The sequence below is a fragment of the Gavialis gangeticus genome, unplaced genomic scaffold, assembly GCF_001723915.1.
Source record: "Gavialis gangeticus isolate Ggan-Ray unplaced genomic scaffold, GavGan_comp1, whole genome shotgun sequence".
NCBI classification, from domain to species: Eukaryota; Metazoa; Chordata; order Crocodylia; family Gavialidae; genus Gavialis; species Gavialis gangeticus.
Genome location: NW_017729034.1, coordinates 9,240,954 through 9,241,657, shown reverse-complemented (window position 1 = coordinate 9,241,657; position 704 = coordinate 9,240,954).

Sequence of the window (704 nt, the reverse complement as noted above, 5' to 3'; positions counted from 1 at the left end):
AGGGCCCCATTTGCCCCACCAGCGGAAAGGCCTCCTCCACCTCAATGTCGTCGCCACAGCGCGAGGGGCCCAGCCCGGCCAACCCCTGCTCGCGAGCGGCGCGCAGCGCATCCCCGACAGGCGGGCGGCAGGCGAGTGGAGAAGAGGGCACTGCGCGCATGCGCCGGCGGGCAAGAAGGGGGGGACTGCGCATGCGCGGCGTGCGGAAAGGTAGGGGTAACGTCTGGTGCGTGGCACGCCGTTGGTAAGGGGGGAAACCTAGCAACCGGGATCAAGCAACGCATGCGCTGTAGGGCTGTGAACGTTTAGGAGGGGCCGGAGAGGACCGCACTCCCCTGCAGCGCCCCCGCGCGGCCCGGCGGTAGCACCACCGCAGCCCCGCCGCTGAGCCTCCCGGGCGGGACCTGCGGGACCCGCTGCGGACCTGTTACGTGCACTCGTATGTACCTGCATGTACACAGGATATACTTACATGGATATACGTATCCCCATGTGTATGTACGTAGCTACGTATGCATGGGTGTATGTGTGTCTCTGCATAGAGAAAGAGAGAGAAATTTGCACCTTATAGACTAGCCAAAGTAGATATATCAATTTCTGTATATACCCAGTGCAAATTTACCCTGGCCTGCCTTCAGACTAACAGTTAACTACTTCTCATATATACATATGTTTGTCTGTACACACCCACAACTATATATCTA